General features: G+C 63.5%; 1 protein-coding gene across 20 annotated transcripts in view; it reads left to right on the top strand.

Annotated features, from left to right (window-relative positions):
- The window catches only part of LOC107196057, a 38,832-nt gene extending 37,318 nt beyond the window's left edge, over positions 1 to 1,514 (top strand). For 19 of the 20 annotated variants that reach the window (XR_003047930.1, XR_003047921.1, XR_003047918.1 and 16 more), the window contains one exon: positions 18 to 1,514. The gene's annotated coding sequence lies outside the window, so the exon portion shown is untranslated. The remainder of the gene's footprint in view (positions 1 to 17) is intronic. The other variant, XR_001517372.2, reaches the window with a different exon arrangement.
- Positions 1,515 to 9,960: the final 8,446 nt, after the last annotated feature.

The raw sequence follows: 9,960 nt of genomic DNA, 5'->3' as shown, positions 1-9,960 counted from the left end.
AGCAGGGCGCCAGGGAGGTGGCCAGGTGCGGACTCACTGCACCTTTCTGACACGTTGGCCTCTAACAAATGACAGCCTTCTCAGCGTCACCAGCGCGGGAGTCCCACGGGACATCATGGCCTCGTTCGTCCAGATGGGAGACATCCAGTCTCCCGAGTCACTTTCCCAGAATCCACACCGACTTCCCCTCCTCCCCCGCCTTTCTGTCTCGGCCCTGCTTGGCGGTTTTCTCCTGCCCCCGCTGCGGTGGGGCTGCCCCCAGGACGCCGAGCCACCTGCTGGAACCCTGCGCCTTCGGCGCCCCTGGGCCTGGCGCCAGCCCCGCTCACCTGCAGCTCTTTCTTCCCCCCTCCAGGAGGTGCCTCCCGAAGCCGTGAAGTGCATCCATCTCGGCGCCAAGACTGACGGCCCTTTGGGGTGAGGTAGTAGGTTGTATAGTTTGGGGCTCTGCCCTGCTATGGGATAACTATACAATCTACTGTCTTTCCTGAAGTGGCTGTAATAGCGGCGGTGGACGGCGTCCAGGACCCCGGCTGGGGAGGGGTGCGGGGAGCAGCCTTGGCAGGATGGGGGTAGGGGTGTCAGTGGCTGCCATGCAGGAAGTCTGCAAGGCCTAGGTTCCGCTCGCTGTGTGACCTTGGGCAGGTCCTTGGACCTCTCTGGTCTTCAGTGTCCTCATCTGTAACACTGGGGCAAATGAGGATTGGAGGCACTGGGTGAAGGCCCCAGACCGGGCCGGGGCTCAGAGATGCCCTTCCCTCCCTCCACACCGCCCCGAGAGCCGGTGGACCTGGGGGGACAGTCTGCAATCCTCCCTCCCTGTCCCTGGTGTCAGGCTCCTGGGCGCCAGGAGGAGGAGTGTGGGCCCGAGGATGGTGGGGTCAGCTGAGCCTGTGCGGGGGTTGCGGGGCAGCACCCCAGGGAGACCCACGGGGCCTACCCCAGTCAGCACCGCCACCCCTACGTCCCCTAGCCCGCCCTGCCCAGTGCCGGGCTCTGGTGAGAGGCAGCACCTCTGTCCTGGGGGGAGGGAGGGAGGCCAGGGCTCCATTCCTGGTCACCGGCCTTTCCCAGCAGTACGAGAGAGGGGTGTCCTCAGGGCACACCACAGCCTCTTGGGCACAAGCCTGCCCTCTGCCCACCGCCGCAGGTGGATGGCGTGGGCCGCCCTGTGCATGGGGAGACCAAAGCGCCGTCCGCATGTCCCTCCCGCCCCGCGCCGGCCCAGCCCTCCAGCGCTGGTGTCCATGGACCCGGGACCGGCATGGCGCGGTGGCGTGGACGGCAGGCCCTCCCACACCCGGGGGCTGGCGGGGTGAGGTAGTAGGTTGTGTGGTTTCAGGGCAGTGATGTTGCCCCCTAGGAAGATAACTATACAACCTACTGCCTTCCCCGAGGAGCCCAGTGACACGTCCCCACGGGAGGGCCTGACCCATGCTCGGCGGGTGACGTGGACCGGGTGGGAGGCCACGGTGTGCACAACTGGACATCAATAAAGGCTGTTCTGACGTGAACTTGGAGTTGGCCCTGTTTATTCTGGAAGCCCAGGGCTGGGCGATGGAGGACTTGGACCTCTCTGCAGTGCTTGGAGCTCATCTGCCTTAGGGGAGGGAGCGTGTGCCATGTCCAGGCTGTTGGGAGTCACCAAGCTTGCCTGCCTGTGCTCCGGGCCCACCCATCCCGGCAGCCTTCAGGTGGGTTCAATCTTGGACCCCGGACCCCAGCCCATTCTTCACCCCATTCATGGCCCCTTTGAGCTCAGGGCTATGGGCCCCAGGCACCAGAGGTGTCACTCAGCCCCAGCCTGGTGGAGCAAACCCCACAGGGCAGTCCCCTTGCAGGTGGCCTGGGCCCAGTCTGCAGCTCCAAGCTCGGTCCAGGGCCTGGCCCCCGAGCACCTCAGCACTTGGAGCTTGACCGGAAACGAAGGTCCCGTCCTCCCGTGCCCAGCCCCATCGGGACAGTCTCTGAGGCAGCCTTTATTTCGGGTGTTCATCTAGGTCTGACTGCCATCCAGATAGTCACCCATGTTTCTCCCGGAGGCCTTGGGCCCCCATGCTGGTGGCTGCTGCGGGCCTGTCCACATCATCTTAGCCTGGGCGTTAGAAGTTTTTTTTTCCTGCCCTGCCACCTGAGAACCCCCCTCAGGCCACACCCTGCCTGTGCCTGTGGTGCCCACACAGACCTTGATTAGGTACCACCTCCCCCAGCAGGGGCCAGCCCCCCAAGTCACCCCAGACCCTCTGTGCAAAAGACACACTAGACAACCTCATGGGCACACAGAACTGGACACCACTGCAGTCCCCCAGTGCTCCCGGCCTGACAGGAGAAGAGACGGGACATATACAGTCCTCAGGGACCTGGGACAGGGGACCAGAGGAGGCCCCTGACCCAGCCAGGGGTATGGAGGGGCCCCGTGAGGAGGGGCCCGCTGAGCCCGGTACCTCTTGGCCACGTGCGCAGGAGCCCCAGGCCTTGGCTGGGCCTTCTTCCCAGTGTCCTGGCCGCTCCCACCATGGTGACTGTCCACAAGCCACCATCTCGGCCTCGGCCTCCGTCCTGAGCCTCCTGGTCGCCTGCCTGGGTTCTGTAAGCCCCCACCCCAGCCCCGTGTGGCCATGCCCGGGCAGACCAGCCGCCCACCCCCACTCCCATCAGCCCTGTTCTCACGTGGGGCTGCCTGCCTTCGAGGAGCTCCCACTCCGTGCTCAGGGCTGTGGGAGCACAGGGCGGGGCCTCCCAGTTGGGGCTGCCCGAGCTGGAGCTTGGCGGCTGTGCTGGGGTTTGCAGCTGGACACAGGCGAGGCCTTCCCAGTGGAGCGCCCATCATCCTCTCTCCCATTGTCTTCTGGGGCCAGGGCTGGGGACACACTTGGGTACCGTCCACCTCCCCTTCCTCACCTGGTGGTCGGTGGCAGTCCGGTCACTTCTGTCCCCTGAACATCATGTCCATCCTTCCACTCTCCACCCTCCCCCTGTGTTCCCCCTCCCCTCCTTCCCGCCCACCAACTCCCAGCCTCTCCTCTGCCAACGGGCCGTCTCTAGAGATGGGGGTGTTGGAAGCTGCTCAAAAGGTGGGCCTGAGAGGTGTGGGGGCCAGGGGCTACCCGCCAGCCAGCCACCGGCCACACATGAAAGCAGTTTAGTCTTGAAACAACCTGGAAGAAGGTGTCGGTGTGGCCGAAGCAGCTAGCTTGGTTTTGCCCCGTCACCCGGCACTGGGAGGCCCTGCGGGGTGGTGGGAAGGGCCCCAGGTTCTGCGGCAAAGGCCAAGGGCAGTCGCCTCACGCACCAAGCCTCAATTTCCCCATCCCATTTTGCGGGGTGCTGTGAGGATTGCAGGAGGTGGGCTCAGGGCGGGAGCCGGAGATTGGCAGGGGAGTGGGTGGGCCAGTCAGGAGCTCTGATCCACAGCTGGGCGCCTGGCGCCACCTGCTGCCAGGTTCGGGGAGTGGCTCCTGGCTGGGTTCAGGTGAGGCTGGGTGGAGCACAAGCTGCCCCCAACCCCCACGGGGGAGAACCAGGGACCCAGCCCTCGGAGGTGGCCCCTGTGTCTCCAGACATGTAGAAGATCCCTCTCAGCCAAGGTGCGATTCTTCTACGGGAGCGAGGCCTGCATGTCCCTGTTCTTCCTGGGAGGTGACTCATGGGAGACCTGAAAGGCTTCTGGGGTGTTCAGGGTGGGCCCCTCGAGAGGCCCATGGGCCCTAGGTCCACAAGGGCCACCCCCAGGAAGGACTGCCAAGCTGGTCTGGCATTTATTTCCACCCTGCAGCCCAAAGCTGAGCCAGGGCCCCATGGCACCAAGGGACAGGCTGTCACCCAGCACCAGGACTTGGGTGGGTGGTAAAGGCCTTCTCGAGGGCACGGGGCAGGGCCGGCATGTCCGTCAGCACAGTGGGCGCAGAGCCAAGGCCCACACATTGTTAGGGGCCCACAAAGTGCTTCCATTTCAATTCCTTTCAAAATCTAAAGGGAAAATGACCATAACAATATTGAATAAATGTAGTAATGAATATCTGTGTAATGTACCGTGCACAGTGAGTTATATAATAATACATAGTATGCCGCATATGACATCATGTGGAGGGAGGACGGGGGGCAGGAGGAGCCAGTGTCCATCTTCCTCTGAGGGGTTTGTGAGGATTATATTTGTCTTTATCCCACTCCGTTACAAAATACACTGTGCGATCTGCTTTATGGAGAAAGGACCTGTGGCGTCAGCCTGGGCCCCACCTGTGAGCACAGCCACCGCCTCGCCCAGGCTCCCCGTCTCCGCGGTTTCGTGCTGTCATTCCCCCATAGTCGTCCCTTCTTCCCCGCCAACCAGAGGGAGGCCTGGGCCTCGCCAGCTGGGCGCCCCGCCATCAGGCTGTGCATTTCCCAACAGCGACACCTTGTGGCGGTAGGAGGAGGTGGTGGCGGGAGGCGGTGGTGGCAGGAGGCGGTGGCAGCTGTGAGCTGTGAGCTGTGAGCTGTGAGCCACCAAGCCCTGCCCAAACCTCTCCACAGACCTGGGGGAACTCTGGGGAAGGGGTCACCCCTCCTGGACCTGAAACCTCAGGGTCAGAGTCAACCCAGGGACGCTTCCTGCTCCTCCAGAGAGTGGAGCCTGAGCCGCGGTCTGTTACAACCGAGGCCACGCCCCTGTGTACAGCCTGCGTGCTGGGGCCGCCCTGCCGCGGTCCCTCTGACCCGCAGTAAGCTGTCAGCACCGCTGCCCCACATGACACCCTCTCCTCGTGGCCACCGCAGCAAACCTGTGAGCCCAAGGAGCTACCTGGAGTGTGGACCCACAGCTGTCCCCAGGGAGGGAGAATGTCCCCAAGCTGGGAGGATGGGGCACTGGGTTGTCTGGAGGCCCGGCCAGGGGGGTGGCCCAGGCAGAGGAGCCCGAGCAGGAAGCAGGGCTGCAGTGCGGGCCTCCGAGCCGGGGCTCAGAGGGCGGGCTCCAGGGGTAAGAGCAGGGCCTGAGTCTCTCTCTTGCTGTCATGCCCATGGCCCCTGGCAGAGACTTAATGCCCACCTAGCGTCATTTATCAGAGATGGGCCTCCTTGACGTTGACGCATCCTGGAGCAGGCGGGGTCTGCGTGGCCGGAGTGGGCTGGGGGCCTGGGGGAGTCCCCACGTCAGCAGGGTCAACGCGCTGAGCTTAGCCTCGCTCTCTCTGGCATGGGGGAGGGGTGGCCCCAGCCAGGGTACGCATGTCAGACCCTGGACAGCTAGAGGGCTCGGATGGGCCAGGAGGGGCGGCCCTCAGGCCCGGCTTGCTCAAGGGGCTCCGGGACCACCAGGGCTCCAGCTGTTTTTGAGCTCGAGGCCACCCTCCTGCCCATGCCCTGCCTGGTGGCCTCTTCGCTGTACACGTGATGCCAGCCAGTCCCTCTGTCCCCCTTCATCCCAAGGCTCCCCAGGCCTCCTGGGCTACCCAGTGCCAAAGCCGGGCCTAGAACCCCCAGCTGCTGAGTTTCCATGGCGGCCAAGTCTCTCTGGAAGGAGTGACTTCTCCAGGGACAATGTGGAGGCTTCAGGACTCCGGTGTACACTGTGGCGAGTCAGCCCTTACTGGTGATGCCATGTGCCAGAATGGGATCTCCCTTTCTTAGGACAATCCCGGAGGGGCTGCTGTCCTGAGCCCGTTTCATGGATGTGGACACCGAGGCTCAGAGAGACACAGTGACCTTCCCACAGCCCAGGGCAGGTCCGGGCAGGGCTAGAATGGCAGCCTGTGGCTGTCCTGCCTCCCCTGGTTGCCGGGAGTTGGGGGGAGGGTTCTGCAGAGGATGGATGGGGCGGAGCTGCAGGGTCCCTTCTCTATGGCCAAGAAACCTGGCCAGGCCCAGGGCCCTCCCAGGGGCCCCGGCCACCAGCCTTGCACCTGAGGGTCCGCCTTAGCAAGAAAAAAATGGCTGCCTACACGCTACCTGTCTAGGCCCCCCAGAAGAGCAACCTGACCTTGGCTCAAAGGCGGTGAAACCTGTCTCTGGTGAACCTGAATCTCAACCCTGACATGCGGGCCAGACGCGGTGAGCAGGAAGTGCTGACCCGCTGTGCAATATGGGACTCAAACAGAAAAGGCGCCTGTGCTGGAGAAGGCCTCGCACGCCGCCTCCCTCCCCGACACCCTGGGACCTCCTGGGCCTCCCTGGGCCTCAGCCTCCTCGCTGTGCCCTTTTCCTGGGTCATCCCTAAGAAGTCCAGGGCACTCGGCACCCACATAAACCTGTTCTGTCCCAGGACACACGGCAGGGAGGCCCAGGCAGCTGGCCCGTGGGGCTGGGAGGTCGAGGCCCCAGGCAGCAGCTGGGGGCAGCACGTGAAGGCCTGGGGTGGGTGGAGGGGCAGGGCGAGGGGGAGAAAAAGGGGGAGAAGCCCAGGGAGGAAAGGGGAGGAGCGAGAAAAGCCACCTGCAGCAAGGAGGGCCCTGTGCAGAAGGAGGGAGGACGGGGGGCAGGAGGAGCCGGTGTCCATCTTCCTCTCAGGGGCTTGTGAGGACAAGGAAGGCCCATGGCACAGCCCTGGACAGGTGCGGGTCCCCGTGGGAGGAAGTGGTCCATGCGGGAGGGTGCCCTGCCGGGCAGCAGACAGGACAAGGCAGAGAGCTGCTGGAGCCCACTGTCCACGGCGTGGATGTACTGAGTGGTGTGGGGAGCAGGGCAGGTGGGGGCGGCCAGTTCCAGGGGTGAGAAAGCCCGTATGCACAGAGGTCACCGGAGGGCCCAGGAGGCCCAGCAGCCTGAGGGGCCCAGCCAGGTGGCCCACTGCCCTGCCCAGCCAGAGGGGGCCGAGGCTTCAGGCAGCACCCAGCAGGCCTCCAATGGAGCTGCGGATTGGGGGAGGTGGTCTGCGGTCACCCCAGATGGAGGCATCCCAGGGCCCATGTGGCACCAGGGAGGCCAGCAATCATCTTGGCCCTCTGGCCCACAGATATTCACCCCAGAAACCCCTGAGACGCCGTGGAGGGGCCCGGGGTGGCATAAGGAACATGGGATCAGGAGACCACCCAGCAGAGGGGCCCATCTCAGCCATGTCCCTGCTCTGTGAGCTCGGGCAAGCCCCTGATCCTCTCTGAGCCCATCTCCCCACCCAGGCTGAGGTCGAGACGGCTGGCTCTCGTGGGTGTGGTGGGCCTATGGACAGCAGGCGCAGGCTCGGCAAACACTGGCCATGGTGGGCCGAGCAGGTGAACGCTGAGGGCTGGGGAATGACAGGACGGAGCCCGCGGCCTACGCGTGGCTGAGGAGCCGTCACAGCGGCCTACGGCCCAGCATGGCCTGGCAGCTCGGCACTTGGCAAAGGTTTCTCTGGCCACCAAGAGGGCGGACAGTGCCCCGGAGGCAGAGTCCCGAGAGGTGCTGGCCCCTGGGCTCAGGCCAAAGTGGGGGTGCCCAGATCATGGCGGTGACAAGGTGGGCGTCAAGGTAGGCCACTTTGAGAAACACTAGGAGGTGACACCAAAAGGACCTGGGGGCTGACAGGGGCAGAGGTGAGGGGTTGACAGGCAGACGGTCTCTGAGACAGAGGAGCCAGGCTGGGAACAGATCCACAGCAGGTGACGTTTGGGGAATGCCACGTGTGAGGTGCGGGGGCTGAACTTGGCCGCACATGGGCCGGAGTCCCAAACTCTGGCCCCAGAGGAGCCACCTGGGCCGGCCCTGCAGGAAGCCAGATCTGTGGAGCCAGGTCCCACCCCTGTGACCTACCCTCCCCACCAACCCCAACACACCCTACCTGAGGGGCATCCAAGAGACCCCACGCTGCCTCACCCACTCGACCTGGGCCCCCAGGGTCAGAGAGTGCTCCCCATGCCCTAAGCCATGGAGGCCAGGCCTGGCCTGGGAGCAGCAGCGGGAATAGCAGCCAGGGTCGCCAAGGAGCCAGGCCCAGCTGGGTCCCACGACAGGGTGTAGAGCTGGGCGAGTGAGCCATGTGTTCTGAGAAGGCCCGAGACAGGCTCAGGGCCGAGAACCCCAGGACAGGAACCGACGTTCGGTTCTTGGTGTTTGTTCTAGGGTAAGGCACTCATCCTGGGGGAGGCCAGGCGGCCACTTTTCTCTTCCCAGGGTGGACCCTCAGGGGCAAGGCCAGCGGCCAAGCAGGCTGGGCCTCAGGGCTGGGGAGAGCCCGGATCTGGTGTGGTGCCCAGTCCTGGTCCCATTCTCTCTGGTCAGGAGCATGGGGGTGTCTCCCGCTGAAATCTCTGCCAATGTCAGACCCTTAGAAGAATGCTGGGGACAGCCGGGCAGGGCCTTGGCTTGGGCAGGGCAGACAGCGCCACTGGCAGGGGACTGCACAAGCCCGGCTACGTCTCCAGTCTCCACATGCCCTAAGCCAGTTCAGCCTGGCCACCCCGAGCATAACCAGGGAGAAAATGGGCACTGGCCCAGCATCGGGAGCCCTGGCCTCTGTCCCTGGCCCAGGCCACGCCTCCCTGAGGGACCTGGAGAGTCTCTGACCCCTTTGTGGGCCTCGGTTTCTCTATGTGCACAACGAGGGGCTCCAAACTTGAGGGACTGTTTTCCACTTCTTGCTCAGGATGCACCAGCTCCTGTCCCACCTCCGAGGTGAGGCCTGGGGTGACCACCAGATGGCGCCTGGGGCTCGCTGAAATGTGGGCGCTGCCCTGCCTCCTCGCAGCAGCTGGGTCAAGAGCAAGGAGAGGTTGAGTGTGGGGTGTGCACCACTGCAGGAGGAGGGCCCTGCTCCCTCACGACGTCCCCTGGGTGGGCACAGTGCTCTAGTACCTGTGGGGGAGGGGCATCTGGTATCTAGGGAGACGTGGGACGTCACATCTGCCATCCACCTGGGAGGACTGCCACCTCCTGCCCCTCTCATTCATGCACTGGTCCAGCTGTTGGGCTGGGGTCCAACCCTGTGTCTGTCTGCACTCACCTCCACATTATCTCTGCCTCTCTGAGCCTCAGTTTCCCCATCTGTAAAACAAAAAACAACCCTACCTCTTCCCTGGCAGGGTGAGGCTGACCACAAAGCACTCTCTCCCTCTGCCCCCAGCCAGTCCCACTGTGTGCCAGCCCCGGCAGATGGGGTGTGGAGTGTGCTGCCCACTCGTCCCACTGAGACAGCAGGGGAAGGCCTGGGACAGAAGCTCGGTGGCAGGAGGTCTGGGTGCGGGCGCCAGTGGTCTCACCGATCCTGTTGCAGGATCCTCGAACGGAGAGACGGGGCGCCGAGGCTGTGAGCAGGAAGCAGCGTTTGCTGACGCCGGCACCGGCTCAGCGGATTCTCATCCAAAGGCTGAGTCCTGATTGTAACATAACGGGCGGTTTCATACAGTCTCGTTATTCGTACACAGCTGCGGATATGAGGAAGAACGTTGATTGGAGGAGGAAGCTGACGTTAGCCAGAGAGTCGTTGGAGGGGTGGGGGCCGTCAGGAATGAGCTTGTTCAGACAGGAAATGGTCAGGCAGGGCCACATTCCCCCCTTTGATGCTCAGACCCAGGCCTGGGTCCCAGAGCATCATCTCCTTCTAACTTCTGGTTTAGAGGCTGATACCCCCATGAGGACTCTAGCTGCAGTTTTTCTTTCTGCTACAGCCTCTGTGAGGGAGGTGGTTGACCAGATAACAAGAGGCAACAGCATGGGAGGAGGAGGCAGGTCCCGAGGAGGAGAAGTACTATCCCGACTAAGGTCTTAAAGCCACCGAAAGTGGAGAATCGGCCTGACAGATAATCTAAGGCTAGGCGGTTTCGGACGGCAGCTGACCGCCCCCGGGATTGTTGCCTGGCTAGAAGCTCGAAGGCAGTTGTGGTCTCGTTGGTTATGATCTCGGGAACTGCTTGTAATCTAATGATCCGGTTAAGCATGTACATAGGGGTCCGGTAACCCCTGCTCCCATCTGGGGCCCAAGTTGCGGGGCCGTAGTATTGAATAATATGGTGGGGCGGCCACTTATCTTCCCCCATGTTTGTTGTCCCCCCATTTCAAGTGATCTCTGAG

This window comes from Pteropus alecto, unplaced genomic scaffold (genome assembly GCF_000325575.1).
Source record: "Pteropus alecto unplaced genomic scaffold, ASM32557v1 scaffold157, whole genome shotgun sequence".
Lineage (NCBI taxonomy): Eukaryota > Metazoa > Chordata > Mammalia > Chiroptera > Pteropodidae > Pteropus > Pteropus alecto.
This window is presented reverse-complemented; position numbering and strand designations above follow the sequence as displayed.